The sequence below is a fragment of the Vicugna pacos genome, chromosome 2, assembly GCF_048564905.1.
Source record: "Vicugna pacos chromosome 2, VicPac4, whole genome shotgun sequence".
Taxonomy (NCBI): Eukaryota; Metazoa; Chordata; class Mammalia; order Artiodactyla; family Camelidae; genus Vicugna; species Vicugna pacos.
The window spans coordinates 68,497,622-68,513,432 of NC_132988.1; the positions used below are offsets into that span (position 1 = coordinate 68,497,622).

A 15,811-nucleotide genomic window follows, 5' to 3' on the forward strand; every position below is an offset into this window, starting at 1 on the left:
ACGCCCTCCTTCCCCTCCTGGCACAAAAGGGCGCCTTCCACGCCCTCCTTCCCCTCCTGGCACAAAAGGGCACCTTCCACGCCCTCCTTCCCCTCCTGGCACAAAAGGGCGCCTTCCACGCCCTCCTTCCCCTCCTGGCACAAGAGGGCGCCTTCCACGCCCTCCTTCCCCTCCTGGCACAAAAGGGCGCCTTCCACGCCCTCCTTCCCCTCCTGGCACAAAAGGGCGCCTTCCACGCCCTCCTTCCCCTCCTGGCACAAAAGGGCGCCTTCCACGCCCTCCTTCCCCTCCTGGCACAAAAGGGCGCCTTCCACGCCCTCCTTCCCCTCCTTCCCCTCCTGGTACAAAAGGGCGCCTTCCACGCCCTCCTTCCCCTCCTGGCACAAAAGGGCGCCTTCCACGCCCTCCTTCCCCTCCTGGCACAAAAGGGCGCCTTCCACGCCCTCCTTCCCCTCCTGGCACAAAAGGGCGCCTTCCACGCCCTCCTTCCCCTCCTTCCCCTCCTGGTACAAAAGGGCGCCTTCCACGCCCTCCTTCCCCTCCTGGTACAAAAGGATGCCTTCCACCCCGTCTTACTCCTGGTACAAAAGGGCGCTTTCCTCACCCTCCTTATCCTCCTGGTACAAAAGGGTGCCTTCCACCCCATCTTCCTCCTGGTACAAAAGGGCGCCTTCCACGCCCTCCTTCTCCTGGCACAAAAGGGCGCCTTCCACGCCCTCCTTCCCCTCCTGGCACAAAAGGGCGCCTTCCACGCCCTCCTTCTCCTGGCACAAAAGGGCGCCTTCCACGCCCTCCTTCTCCTCCTGGTACAAAAGGATGCCTTCCACCCCGTCTTACTCCTGGTACAAAAGGGTGCTTTCCACTCCCTCATTGTCTTCCTGGTACAAAAGGGCACTTTCCTCGCCCTCGTTATCCTCCTGGTACAAAAAGGTGCCTTCCACCCCATCTTCCTCCTGGTACAAAAGGGTGCTTTCCACCCCCTCATTGTCTTCCTGGTACAAAAGGGTGCCTTCCACCCCCTCCTCCTCCTGGTACAAAAGGGTGCCTTCCACCCTCAAATAAAACAATCACAACAGCTACAACCACTATTACTAACATTATAAAACCCATCACCATCTCAAGAGAAATCATCACTTCCACAGAACTCACCACAACAGCAGCCTTCAGTTCTACAGAGCCCACCACTATAGCAATCACCCTCACTTCCACTATACCCACCACTACAGTAACAGCCACCAATTCCACAGAACCCACTACCATAGCAACAACTGTCACTGATACAGAATCCACCAACACAGCAACTATCACTTCAACAGAACCTACCACCACAATAGCAACTATAACCACTTCCACAGAACCCTACACTACTTTCACAGAATCTACCACAAAAACCATCATTACTTCTACAGAACCCAACACAATAGAAACCACCACCATTTCCACAGAGCCCACCAATAAAACAGCAAGCATCACATCCACAGAGCCCTTCATTGCAGCAAGCACCACTACTTCCACAGAATCCACTAACACAGTTAACATCATCACTACTCCAAAATCCATCAGAACAGCAACCAACAGAGCTTCCAATGAACTCAACACCACAATAACCGCTGCCACTTCAAATGAATCTACTACCACAACAGGAAACACCACAATGTCCACAGGTTCCACCTCAGCCACCATCATTATTTCCACAGAACCCACTACCACAGCAATCACTACCACTTCTGCAGAACCTGCGATTCTAGCTACCAGCACATCCACAGAATCCACCACCTCAACAACCATCACCAGTTCAATTGAACTTACCACCACAATAGCAACTCCTGTCTTTTCCACAGAACCCTATACGACTATCACAGAATCCTCCACAACAAGCATCATGACTTCCACAGAGCCCACCACAATAGAAACCACTGCCACTTCCACAGAACCCACCAATAAAACAGCAACTGTTTCTGCCACAGAGTCCACTACAGCAACCATCACCACTTCAACTGAACCTACCACTACGACAGCAAACATTACCACTTCCACAGAACTCTATGCCACTTCTACAGAATCCATCACAGCAGCTGTCACTACTTCCACAGAACCTTCAGCAACAGCAACGATCACCACTTCCACAGAACCCTATATCACTTCCACAGAATCCACCACAGCAACAGTCATTACTTCCACAGAACCTACCACAATAGCAACAACCATCACTTCCACAGAACCCACCACCACAATAGCAACCATCACTTCTGTAGAGCCAACCATCACAGCAACCACAACCATTTCAACTGAAACTACCACCACAACAAGAAACACCACAGCTTCCAAGGAATCTGTCACCACAGCAACAGTCATCACTTCTTCAGAACCCACAATCACAACAACCACTGCAACTTCAAGTGAACTGACCACCACCACAGCAACCACCACCAGTTCAACAGAATTTACACCAACAAAAGCAATCATGACTTCCACAGAACCCATCACCACAGCAACCGTGACCGTTTCAACTGAACCTACAACCAGAACAGCAAACCAGCAAGAATCTACCACAACAGAACCCACCTCTGCTTCCACAGAACCCTATACCACTATCACAGGATCCATCACTGCAGCCATGATTACAACCATAGAACCCACTGCAACAGCAACCATCACTTCCACAGAGACCATCACCACAGCAACTACCACCAATTCAACTGAAACTACTACCACAACAGCAACCACCACAACTTCTACAAAACCCAGTAACACCACAGCAACGACCACCAATTCAACTAAATCTACACCAGCAAAAGCAACCATCATTTCCACAGAGCCCATCACCACAGCAACTGCCACCACTTCAACTGAACTTACCACCACAACAGGAACCACCACAACTTCCACAGAAATCATCACCACAGCAACAACCATCACCTCTACAGAATCCACTACTGCTGAACACATCACCACTTCCACAGAACCCTATACCACATCCACAGAATCCATCCCAGCAACTACTATTACTTCCATAGAACCCACCACAATAGCAACCATCACTTCCACAGAGCCCACCGCTAGAGCAACAAGCACTACTTCAACTGAAACTAACACCACAAAAGGAAACACCACAACTTCCAAGGAGCCTGTCCCCACAACTACAATCATCTTTTCTTCAAAATCCACAACCACAGCAACCACTGCCATGTCAAGTGAACTGACCACCACCACAGCAACCACAACTTCTACAGAAGCCACCAACACCACAGCAACCACCACCACTTCAACTGAACATACAACCACAACAGCCACCATCATCACTTCCATAGAGCCCACAACCACAAAAGCTATGACCACTTCAACTAAACCTACAATGACAGCAACCATTACTCCCACAGAGCCCACCACCATAGCAACCATTAACACTTCAATTGAACCTACCACCGTAACTGCCACCATCACCACATCCACTGAACACTATACCACTTCCACAGAATCCACCACAGCCACCATCATTATTTCCACAGAACCCCTTAGAATAGTAACCACCACCACTCTCACAGAGCCCACCACCACAGAAACCACCACTACTTCCACAGAATCGCCCATGACAGCAACCATCATCACTACAACTGAACCTACCACTGCAACAGGAACCACCACAACTTTCAAAGACCTCACCACCACAGCAACATTCATTACTTCTACAGAATCTACCACCACAGAACCCATGACCACTTCCACAGAACCCTATACTACTTCTACAGAACTTACCACAGGCACCATCATTACATCCACAGAATCTGCCACAATAGCAAACACCACCTCTTCCATGGAGCCAACCACTACAGAAACCACCACTACTTCCACACCCACCACAGCAACTATCATCACTACAACAGAACCCACTACATTATCAACCACCACCATTTCCACTGATATGACCACCACAGCAATCACTACTACCTCTTTAATTGAACCTATCACAACAAGAACCAACATAACTTCCACAGAACCCACCACCATAGCAACAATCAACACTTCTGCAGAATCTATCACCACAGTAACCACCACCATTTCCACAGAACCCACCACAACAGCAACCATCACTCCCACAGAGCCCACTACTACAACAGCAAGCACTACTTCCTCAGAATCCCCCAACATGGTAGCCATCATCACTGCTACACAACCCAGCACAACAGCAATCATTACCACTTCCACTGAACCCATCACCACAGCAACCACCACCACTTCCATGGAACCCACCACCAGAACATTAATAATTACCACTTCCACAGAACCTTATACCACTTCTACAGAATCTACCACAGCAACCACCATTATTTCCACAGAGCCCACCACTACAGCAACCACCACTACTTCTGCAGAATCTCAAACCTCAGCAACAATCGTCACTACTACAGAACTCACCACCAAAGCAGTCACCACCACTTTCCCTGGACCTACCATCACAACAGGAACATTCACAACTTCCACAGGACCCACCACCAGAGCAACCACTACCACTCTAACTGAACCCACCACCACAGAAACCAACACAACTTCTACTGAAGCCACCACCACCACAGAAATCACCACCAATTCAACTGAACCTGCCACCACAACAGCAGCCTTCACTTCCACAGAGCCCACCACCACAGCAACCATCACCACTTTAACCAAACCTACCAAAATAGGAAACACCACAATTTTAAGAGGTACCACAAGAGCAACTATCATTACTTCTACAGAATCTACTACCATAACAACTACCAACACTTCTACAGAACTGACTGCCACAACCACCACCACCACTTTTCTAGAACCCACCATCACAGCAACCAAGATTACTTCCACAGAACCCATCACTACAGCAATCACCATCACTGCAACTGAACCTACCACCACGACAGGAACCACCCCTACTTCCACAGGAAACACCACCAGAGCAACCATCATTACTTCTACAGAACCTACCACAATAACAACCACCACCACTTCCATAGCACCCACCACCATAAAGGCAATGATCACTCCCACAGAACCCAATGGTACACTAATCACCACCACTTTAGCTGAATCTACACCCACAACAGCAACCATTATTTCCACAGAGCCTACCACCACTTCATCTGAACCCACCACAATTTCCACAGAACCCACTACAACAGCAGCAATCATCACTTCTACAGAATCCACCACCACAGCAACCACTGTCACTTCAACTGAATCTACCACAACAGCAACCATCACCACTTTCACAGAACCCACCAGCACATCAACACCCATCAGTTCCACTGAACCCACTACCACAGCAACCACCACCAGAACAGCAACCATTATCACTTCCACAGAACCCTGTAATACCACTTCCATAGACTCTATCACAGCAACCACCACTACTTCTGCAGAATCCCACACCACAGCAACAATCATCACTATTACAGAACTCATCACCACTTCCACTGAACCTACCACCACAACGGGAACCACCACAACTTCCACAGAACACACCACCAGAGAAACACTCATCACTTCTACAGACTCCACCACCACAGCAACCAGCAAAACTTCTACTGAAGCCAACACCATCAATTCAACGGAACCTACCACAACAGCAACAATCACTACTTCCACAGAACCCTATACCACTTCCACAGAATCCACCACAATAGCAACCACCACCATTTCCACAGAACCCATCACCACAACAGCACCCATCACTTCCACAGAGTTCACCACTACAGCAACCACCACTACCTCTGCAGAACTCCAAACCACAGCATCGATCTTTACCATTGCAGAACTCACCACCAAACCAATCAGCACTACATTCACTGAAACTACCACTGCAACAGGAACCACCACACCTTCCACAGAACCCACCACCAGAGCAACAATCATCACCTCTACAGAACCCACCACTACAGCAACCACCACCACTGTAACTGAATCCACCACCACAGCAACCACAACTTCTACTGAAGCCACTGCCACCACAGTAAGCACCACCACTTCAACTAAACCTACACCAACAACAGCAACTGTTGTTTCCACAGAATCCCCCACCACAGCAACCATCATTACTACTACAGAAGCAACCATGAGTACTTCCACTGATTCCACCACCACAGCAACTACCATCAGTATTTTCACAGAGCTCACTACTGCAACAGAGCCCACCACCACCACAGCAGTAGCAGCCCATCTCCACAGTACCTACAGCAGCTACAACTCAAATATAACCAGCCCTCTATCCACCATAGTGCCCAGTACCACTATCCATGTTACAGCTCCCAAACTACACCCATCTGTATAAAGTTTAAGAGTTCTGGGAATTAGTTCCTGTTGTTTTTTGGTTGAAGATGTGAGAAATTATTTTCCAAACTTCTCTAGCTCTTAGGAGAAATGAACTTCAACTATTTCAGTGGAACCAACCCTGTTCTAACCAGAACACCAAACAAATAAAGTATCTAAGCAATAATATGCACCTAATATTGTCATGATGACTACCACCTTTGATATATTTTATTACCTACCAATAGCTAGTAAAATCATTTTGTCAGAAGGAAACAGACTCCTTATGAAAAAAAAAAGGCATTTATAAAAAATCTGCTTGAAGAGAGTGGAAAGGATTAAATGAACCAGCAAGGGGTGTTAAGGCATACAAAGTTTAGCCAAAGTGGAGCTTGTAGTGTGCCTCAGCTTAATGGGGGCAAAGGAACAAATAACAATACCAGAGCCTGAATCAGGGTTGGGACTGTGGATGAAAAGCCAACCAATAGAATCTGTTGCTGTGAAGGGATATAATTACTGCCCACAGGAGGAAGAGAGCAGTATAGTACCCCTTCCTCTTTCCTTCTATTTCTTTGATCAGTGGACTCTGATCAAGATCTGACAGGCAAAGGAGTCCAGGTCATAGAGTTTATATGGTTGTCCTCCCAGGGTAGAGGGCTAAGCAGAGAAGGGTGAATTGTTCATGAAGAACTATCAGCATATAGTAGCCTTGTTCAGCATTTTGAAGCCAAATAAGTAGGCAAGGAAAAATGTGAGTTCCTGACTTCCTGCACAGAATGAGGAAGAGATGGCAGTAAAATAAATTATAAAATTGTATCAACCTTTTATTGCCTTTCTCTTGGAAATGCACCTATCTATAGGGACAGCTAAGTAGTAAAAATACAAGTAATACAGCATAATTTTAAAAGAAATATAAAATAATAAAATTTAAATAGAAATAATACATGCATAAATATATCAATATAAATATGAAGTAAATATATTTTTTAAAATTTAACTCTCTTGAGTATAGGAGCAGAAGCAATGAATATAAAACATGAAGCAATACCCTAATAAACTGATCATTTTACCTCCCCTCAAATAGGTCTCAAATTATGTAATCATTTTTCATAATGATGGCATCATTGATTTTTGAAGTGAAAAGTCCATTTTATCTATTCTAGTAAATCTAAATGTCTAAATAAGACATGAGGCAGAGTTTTATTTATTTTATTAAAGTAGAACTAAAATGAAATTTGATTATAGCAGGAAATTACTTTTCAGAGGTGCAAGCAACAAATACGGTTACAGACTTAGTTTGGTGCTCAATCAACCTAACAATATCAGGTATACTACTGGCATTTCAAAATTCTATTTGTTTCTGAAGAATAAATAAAAATTGTTTTAAACAAAAGATTATATCAACTCTTTATGGAATGTGTGAAAAGTCTGGGAGTAGTATTTATATCTATGTATATTTGGCCTTTTAAGAATAGCTCTGAACTCCTACTATAAGACACTACTACTGCCAGATTTCTCCTATCTCCTTATCAGTTGTCATTTCCACAATCTGGCTTCTAAACTTCTATGATGCTTAAGCATGACACAAATTTTCCAGCATGGAGGGCCATCAGGGTCTCTGCATTGTCAGCTCTCAGTTGCTTCTCCTGCTCTTGCTAGCAACAACTGAACAGATTCATGCCAACTCCAGTTAACCTTCAATTGGTAAGTAAATTCATTTGGGCACTTTACTGTGACTTGTGTGTAAACAGAGTCAAAAGCGTTATTTATTTCCTACCTAAAGGAACTTTTCATCCCTTTGAGTTTTGGCATCCATTATCTCATCTCTCCACAAAGTTTTTAATGGGGGCAACCGTTACCATCTCTGCCATGAGCCCTATTTCAGTCTCCAGGCTAGGCTGGCTACCTGGAGGGATAGTTTTGATACGGAAAATACCTGCTGTTCCTCTCCTCCCTTCCATGAGCCCTTGGTAAAATGAATTTGTTGAATCACATCACACTGACACACCAATGGAATATAAGGGCTCATTGGTTTTGCACGTCTCCGATTAACTTCATTTCACATTCAGCACACACTTTCCCTACTATTAATCCCTCGCCCAATCTTCTGTCTCCCATATGCCTGTTAGGAGCAACTTTCAGCTAAGACTTAGAGCCCTCCTCACAGCCTATTCCCTGTCACCCATGCTTCCTGAGCTCTCTCTCATGTTCTGCAAGCTGCACGCTGTACGGTTGCAGGAGGAGGGGTATGGCCCATCAGCTGCACCATACTCAGTAGGTCTGCCCAGCGTTCCCCCAGACTATTGTTCTTCTATGTAATATACCAGACACTTTCACCATGCCGTCTAGAGTTCTTGTTCTATTAGAAGAAAATTTCCCTAGACCCTGGGATTTCCCTTAAATACTGAAATAAGTGAACCAGGTTTCCCTCTAAAGACAGAACATATCTTCTTAAATCATGACTATCCCCGCCTTCTAAAACTGACTAAATTATAAGCTTCTCAGAAGTCTTGAAATGTTGCAGACATATTTATCTCTATTTAAAAGAAAATAAAGTTAAAAGGCATTCTTACTTTCCAAATTTCTCTTTAAGCACAAAGGGGAATACATACCTGTCAGACACCCCTGCTGTTATAACCAAGCCCACAGCTCTTAGGGAAAAGGCCATGCCGTAATCATAAAAGGTGGCTGAGAAAGCCTTATCAATTTTTTCAGAGTTCCCAACCACTTCAGGGCATCATCAGATGTCATATGTGTGCATGTTTCATGCATCATATGGATCAGGGAGAGGGTGAGATATGGATAGTCTTGGTTCCTAGGACAGAAAGCTCTGTCAAATTAAACAGCTGAGCTGCTGGCTGTGCTGCAGTGACAGGACACACTGGGTTGGATTCACATAACTCAGCAGTCATCATGACACAGGGTTATGGGTGGAAAGCAAAAAATGCTTCACATAAGATGCTTCATGCAATTCAATGTCACTCACCTCTGCAAATGTCTGCCATGGTCCAGGCACTGTGCTCGGTGCTTGAGTTTCAGCAGGGTACAGGGTTGCTGTCCTTATAGAGCTTGTTATTTGGCTAAGAAGAGAAACATTTAACAAATTATTGCAAATGTTTTACAAAAGCATGGATCTGTATGATCAGATAGAAAGGAAACAACCCACTTTAGGTGAAAGTCTCTAAACTGTTGATGGCCCAGAACAGGGAATAAATTACGTAAGTAATTTTTAATATCAAGTTCCAAAGTACAAAACATTACAGATCACCCAGAAAACTGTTCAAAAATCCAAAATGGGTCTCACTGGGCTAAAACCAAGGTGTCAGGAGGGCTGTGCTCTTCCTGGAGTTCCTAGGGGCGCATTCACTTCTTTGCCTTTTCCAGCTTCTAGGGGTGGCCTCAGTTCCAAGGCCCAGGGTCTCTTCCTCCATCTTCAAAGTACATCACTCCAACCTCTGTTTCCATCGTCACTTCTCTTTCTCTGCCTCCGCCTCCCTCTTTCACATTTAAGAACCCTTGTGATTACATTGTGCCCAAGTGGATAATGCAGGCTAATCTGCTTATAATAAGGTCAGCTGATTAGCAACCTAAATTTCATTTGCCATCTTGATACCTATGGCATCACTCATACCTGGAATTTAATTCCCCCTCACCACATAATAACACAAATCATCACAGGTTTCAGAGATTAAGGTGTGAACATCTGGAGGATGGTAGTGTATTATTCTGCCTAAACAAATGGGTAAACGACAGGGATGCTGTTAAACAGCCTACATTGCACAAGAGAGTCCCCACAAATGTCAGTGCTGTTGGGGTTGAAAAACCCTGATCTATGTTGACAGATGAGTTATGTTGGGAAGGTTCTGGCTACAAGGGTACAAAGGGAACCCCTGGGGAGCTAGCAGTCTTTTCTATCTTGATCTGGGTTCCGGACACACAAGTGTATACACAGGTGACATGTATTCAAGATGCAACCTGTGTAAAGGTTATGATATACACACCTTACTGGAAGTATCTTATACCTCCTTAAAAAGGCCAACAATTATTAAGCTTATGATTTTAAGATAGGGAGGGAGGTAAATACCAGAAGAAACAGCTAAAGGAGTTGGAAGCACTTGCCTCTGGAGAGCAGGACTGGGATACAAAGGGGAGGAACAAGGCCAGCCTTTCTTCCCCTACAGTCACAGTTGATTTATAAAATTTAATCATTTTAAGAAAATGACAAAATGGGGAAAGAAAAGTTCTGTCTGAATCATTTGCCCTTGGAAATCTGAGAGTCTCACCTAACAGACAACTTGGTGTCACTGAGCTGAACTGAGGTAAACAGATGAGGCAGAGAAAACCTACGTAAGCCACCACCATCGGCACAATTTGCTTCATTTAACATGTGCACTGTACTGCCAAACAGTAAGAACTTTAAAAATATTAACTCATTTTATCCTTAAAACTATTATTATCCTCCATTATACAGCCTAAAAGTGTCAGAGCTGGGATTTGAACTCAGGCAGTCACATGTTTTATTGAAACTTTTGGCAGGCCTTAAACTTAATGGGTATTAAAGCTGTGAAATGCCAACTTTCTACATTATTAATCCCAGACAAGACAATAAAGTTGAATGTCTCACATTTACTCATACTTAAACTTTCTCTCTTTTTCTGAATCTCACACACCTCGCACAAGTAGCCATGAGATAAATAAGACCAGTCCATCTTTGTTTACATGTGTTTTTCATTCATAAAGATAACAGCAGTAGCCACACCTACAAATCTTTAGTGCTTGCTTCCATTCTGCTGTCGTCTACACCTAATGAGAGATAAATGGTGGCTGACCTCAGGTTCCAGTACTGCTACTAAGGGCACCTCCAGTTTTTGTGGGGCCTGAATCTTATGACATTTGGGTGGTCCTCTTAAGGAAAGGAATACAAAATTATAAATTCTAAATCACGCACAAGATTGCATATTTATTTAGAAAAATATAAGAAATCCCCACAAATTACAAATTTTAAAAAAACTGACAAAATCCCCTCCAGAATTTTAATAACCAACCACCTAAGAGATGTCTATAATTCTTGTTATGATACATTTTTTGTATATTCTTCAATTACCACTTCAAATGAAATTATTTAATTACTGTTTTCTGTAAGAAGCAAAAAATGATAGTAATTCAGCTTTCCTTTAGCATGGCCGATTAAAGTATCTTTATTATTGATAGTTTAGACCTTTCATTTAAGCTTTACAACTCATTATCGGCAATAGCATGTAAATTTTCTTAATTATTGCCAAATATTGGGATAGCTTACCAAGTTTCTTTCATATATGAGCTGTAAGATTTCAGAGTATTGCAAGTTTTCTTATAAAAGTGACTTATCTTAAACACCTTTTGAAATCGTGACAGTTTATTGAAAATGTCCTCAAATGTAATGATATGAGTTTTATAATATTTTTGACAATGTTAGCATTTCCTATGTATGCATAAAACATGTGGCTCAAAACACAGATGTATTCACTGTTCGAATAGCTTGGTTTATGCACTATAAAAACAGAAAATCTGAATATTGTATTTCATGATATTCCTGAGATAGACAGATATATAATAGATGGCTGATAGATAGACAGATAAAGAGAGTTTATAATTATTTTTGCTGCATAATCAAGGCAAGAGTTTCCATTTGACCAGGCATCAATGAGAACTAAATCTTCTGTTTACAATTTTACATATCTTATGAGTGAAGAAATTCGCACAGACACCTTCTGTACACTTCAAACTGTGTTTCTCTTCCTCTGTCCACTTTTCTTCTGGTGCTAGATACCTTAAGATATGTTCTTACTCTGATAGGACTTCTGTCCCTGCTCATTTATATCACAATGTCAGGTAAGTTAGCACAACCGAATTATTTCTAGAAGCCTCTCTTGCACCAGGAAGGCTAGTAATAACTTAACTATACCTAAAAGTGACTGTGACCCAAATAAATATATCCCATTATATCCAAACTAAATACATTCTCATCTCAACTTCCACATAACCTGTTCTCCAAAATGCCTGCAACATCCTCTTCAATGCTACCTGACACAAAAGGAAGTGAGACGAAAGAGAAGTTGAAGAGGAAAAAGACATCAGTCTTAACCAAACATGGTTAAATATTTTATTTCTAACAATATTGCAAAAGCATAGGAACATATGAGTACATTGATAGATATTCTCCTGTAACAGAGAAGCTGGCTCCATTTTTGATGTTTGACTATTGACAGCTTTTATATCCCCAACCTCTCCTCCATCTACCCCATACCTAGACAACCAAGATAAGAAATCCAGTGTGTGTGCCATGTCTTTTGGTGCCTGAGGGCAGTTCAAACTTCACAAACCCCAAACCCACTGTGAACTCTTCCTCAGACCCACCTCTTACTGCCATAAAGGCCTAACTCACTCTGCTTCCCTCAAGCCACCTGGACCATCTTGTACCTATGCTGATCTCCCCAGAAAGTCCATGTTAAAAGTCAGTGAAATTTGCATACTATCAGAAATGTCACTAATACTGAGGTCATTTTCCAGTACGTTAAACTTTGAGAATCCAGTGTGGTGGATTTGTAGGGAAGATAACTAATGCTTTGTAAACACACGCACCCAAGCACCCACTGCACTGACCGTGACAGCAGGATGCCTGGGTTCCCAGGCAAAAGTGGACATCAAGGTCACAGTGAGAGACCATCTGCAGACATATCATTCCCTGCCTGTGATACATCTCTCCAGCACTACCTTGCTTTGGTCTGTAATGCCGAATATCTGTTTCTCCTCTCCTTCATGAAATAATATTCAGTACTCTTGACGTTAATTTGCAAATCTGACTCTGCTCTTTTGTATGTCTGGTTTTTTGGGATCAACCCTTGTTCTTGTCATCTGGTTACTATTATTGCAAATTTGATCTCTATGTGCTGAATCCTGGTTTCTATCTTTCTGACCCCAGTTTGTCACCTGATCCAAACCCAATTTTGATCTTTACTTCAGTTTATTGTTGTTGTTATTTTTAATTTTGTGCTGCATGTATTGATTGATTTCTATGATTCACCATGCCAGCACTTGGAGGGCAACATAAGAGACAAGTTAAAGGGAATCTAAAACGTGGCACAAACCTATGTGACAAGTTGATGCCAAGATGCCAATTTCAGGGAGTCTAGCTGGATCACAATTACTTCATATTCATTCAAGAAAGAGAGTTTGATTCCTTTTTAAAGAAATAATTAGAGGTCAAGACATCATCCATCAAATTCATTTTACTGGGGAAGCTCTATGGAATTAAAAGTTTCCATATACACAGAAGCCATATATTGAATTCCTAACTGAGCTACACTTCTTAAACCTGTGTGTGCTGTTTATAGGAAAGACTAGAAGGAAAATATGGGTGTGTAATAGTCACCCTCACTATTGGGAGACCACATTAAATGCTAGGTCACAATCACTCCCATCTTCCAAATACTGTTTTGAAGTAAAGAGAATACAGATACCTAATAGGAAACTAAGCTTGCTTGTCTGAGATTTAAACCTCATCAATATTGCTCAAGTTTGCAAATAAACTATAAGGCATCTATGTGAAAATAAAAAACTACTGCCCCTTCTACCAATCTAACATAACCCTACACAAGAGTTCACGGTTTGATAAGCAGGAAGCAGGAAGCAACTCTCACTGACCCCTATTTCTGGGCATCTTTGATCAGTGAATAACTTATACAGCCATATTTGGCAGCCTTGATACTGTCAATAATGACCAGATAATGACTATGGCCTTCTCAATTCTTATATTATTAGTTTTGGCCATCACAGACTAAAGTTGGTGAAGAGAGAGGACATACCTAGGCTCTCCCTGTGTCTGTGAGTGCTCTGCTGAAGAAGAAAGGCATTCTCTTGTGCACCTACTGATGTAATTGCCTGAGCCAAAGCTGAGACCACCGCTGTCAGGTACCCTTCTCTGCTTTTCCCAAACCTCAGTCTTGGATTCTCAAAGATCTGGAGACTAGGAACTTATCTCTGCTCTTCATCCACCATAAACAACACCTGAAAGGATGTGCAGTGAAAGGCGAAAACACTTAGGTTCCTGCTCCAGATTACTTAGTGATTAATCCAAAGCCTAGAAAACACACATTGAATATCCCAACAGAGTAAATATGTTGAAAAGGCTCAAGTAGAGAGCAACCTGAAAGGCTTTCTGTCCCTCAGCTGTAAAACAAGCAAGTTTCTGCCATAGAACATAACAAAGGCTTCAGCTCTTACCCTAACAAGATGCTTCTGCTAAAACAGGAAACTGCTTCAACTGAGTGACAATATTTTATGAGCCTTAAAGATCAGTGTGCAAAAGTCCTGCTGAAAAAAAACCAGTGTATAATTTCAAGTGTCAAATCCCAAAGAACAAAGCATGCTAGAAAGCAAAAACTAATTGCCCAATTTATCCATGAAACATGGCAATTCAGAGATTCTCACTTCGCATAGACACAGGTAATGTCAAATGTCTGCTAGGTTAATTGAAAGAGAAGGAATTAAAATATCAAATGAGTCTCTCATTGCTAAATACAAATTATCTCTCTAAGCTTCTGACACACTCTCTTAAGGATATTAACCTAGAGACAAAAATCAACTTTATGAATTTTTTTAATCCCAGAAAACTCTATTGTTAACTCAACATAAAATTTCTCATCTCCCTACATCACCAAGAAATTAGATTATAAAAATCTTTTTGTTTATATGAATTTTAACTAATAGATAATAGATCTTAATTAAGAAGTACAAAAGATAATTCCATCTCAATTTCTTAATTTGCAAAGTTTCTGTACCCAAGTTTTGGCAAACTGTAGAGTTATTTTAGAAGAAAAAGAAAAGCTTTCATGTAGACACCCTTCCCTAGATTAGGAAACAAATCTAAGACACATGATACCAATGCCAAAAACAAAACACAATAAAGGGAAACAGACGTAAATATTGTTTTGTCATTACTAAACAGAGTATAAGTTCATACAAAAGAGAAGAAGAGAAACTAGAATGAGTATCCTGTTGATGGATGGCTTCACAAGAGCATGAATCTGGGAAGCTTAAACTTTAAGAACAGGTAGATGTATACATATTTATCTGAGAGTGTGTGTGTGTGTGTGTGTGTGTTACATGTAATTACCCCCTTTTTAGTAACTATAAAGCTCTCATGAAAATAGAAGAGAAAATATCACATTGGACCCATCACTGCTCCAGAAAGTAGTATTATGATTATAGATTATAAATCATAAATAGCTAGATACAAGCAAACAGAAAAGAGAAAGAGAAACACAACAAACTATGACAGAGGACTAAACCACGGAATACTAACAATAATCGAAGCTCAGAAAAATGAGAAGGAGAAAAAAACCCTACAATGCTGGTAACCTCATCAAGGACAGCTCCATAAAGGAAGAGAATTTGAGAAGCCTTGTTTTCACAGAAAAGTAGCTAAATATTATATGATAAGGAGGAGCAAAAAGAAAAGTGACAGAGTCCCAAGAGTGAAGTGAATGGT

General features: G+C 42.3%; 1 protein-coding gene across 4 annotated transcripts in view; it reads right to left on the minus strand.

Annotated features, from left to right (window-relative positions):
• The window catches only part of JCHAIN (joining chain of multimeric IgA and IgM), a 409,126-nt gene that overhangs the window by 248,016 nt on the left and 145,299 nt on the right, over window positions 1–15,811 (minus strand). For all 4 annotated transcript variants that reach the window (XR_012060597.1, XR_012060593.1, XR_012060595.1 and 1 more), the window contains exon 9: window positions 9,269–9,362. The gene's annotated coding sequence lies outside the window, so the exon portion shown is untranslated. The remainder of the gene's footprint in view (window positions 1–9,268; window positions 9,363–15,811) is intronic.